Consider the following 1,425-nt stretch of genomic DNA (forward strand, 5'->3'; position numbering starts at 1 on the left):
AGTGGCTGGTGGGTTTGAACCTCCAGCCTTTTAGTTAGCAGTCAAATGCCATAGGCACTATACCACCAGAGCTCCCCTCATATATATAGTTCTTAAAAGAGCATGACATTCAAGGCAGACATTTTTTACTAGTTAGGCTAAACTATCATTTGTTTTTAAGAAGACTTCAGAGGATCTTTTTGTTTTAAGGTTTAAAGATTATCTCAGGGCAAAAGCTTCAGAGTTTCATTCAACTTCATGGCTCCAAGAAGTCTCGGTCACTCTCTTTTTGAAACTACTCCAAAGATTCAATTATTTACAGTTGCCTGAAAACAACAATTATTCCCTTCTGTCTACCCTCCCTTCCACTTTCTTCCCATCTTTCTACAGAGATTTATTTATACATGCTCTCAATAATGTGAGACTTTTAACACTTTATTTTGCATTTTTCTCTATAGTCTCTCCCTCTCCCCCAGCTGAACTATAAATTCCTTGATGGCAGGAACATGCCTGATTTATCTTTGCATTCCTTTGCCTAGTGCAACTCCTGGTACATACAAAGGCCCCCAAAAAATAAATATTTATTGAATGAATAAATGAGTAAACTAGAAATTAATCACAATGGATTAGAGCTATTTCTTTCTCATTAAATACTATAATTATTAGCTTTTATGATTCATCACTGTAATAAAGCATCAATTTATTGCCCTCCTTCATATCTATATTCTGACATAAACTAGGAAAAACAACTAACATTTATTTTAGATATTATTTATATTAATGCTTTAATGCTTAGAATAATATGCAGTAAAGCACAGTCCCTATTATGTAGTAAACCTGAAACCAAATCCATTGCTGTCAAGTCAATTTTGACACATAGTGACCCTATAGGGCAGAGTAGAACTGCCTTACAGGGTTTCCAAAGCTGTAATCTTTACAGAAGTAGACTGCCACATCTTTCTCCTGAGGAGCAACTGGTGGGTTTGAACCGTGGACTTTTCAGTTCATGGCTGAACACTTATCCATGTCCCACCAGGGCTCCTTGTTACATAGTAAGTTCTGTGTAAATGAAAGCTGTCACTGTTTAACCTATTAAAAAAAAAAAAAAAAACGCAACCACTGCAGTGGAGTCGGATCTGACTCATAGCGACCCCTCCTTGGGTTTCTGAGACAGTAAAGCTTTATGGAAATAGATTGCCCAGTCTTCCTTCCACAGAATGGCTGGTGGGTTTGAACTGCCAACCTTCTGGTTAGTAATTAAATGCCTTAGGCACTATGCCACCAGAGCTATAGAAATTAGAATTTCATGAAACTTCTGGCACAGGTTGTTTTTAGTAGCTTAGAAGGCTGAACTTTCTTAATATCCATTTAAAATCTTATTGTTAATTTTTTTTTTAATTTTATTTATTGTGATTTGGGTGAAGATTTACAGAGCAAATTCACTTT

This window comes from Orycteropus afer, unplaced genomic scaffold (assembly GCF_000298275.1).
Source record: "Orycteropus afer afer isolate SDZICR_OR568_19922 unplaced genomic scaffold, OryAfe1.0 scaffold00018, whole genome shotgun sequence".
In the NCBI taxonomy this organism is placed as follows: Eukaryota; Metazoa; Chordata; class Mammalia; order Tubulidentata; family Orycteropodidae; genus Orycteropus; species Orycteropus afer.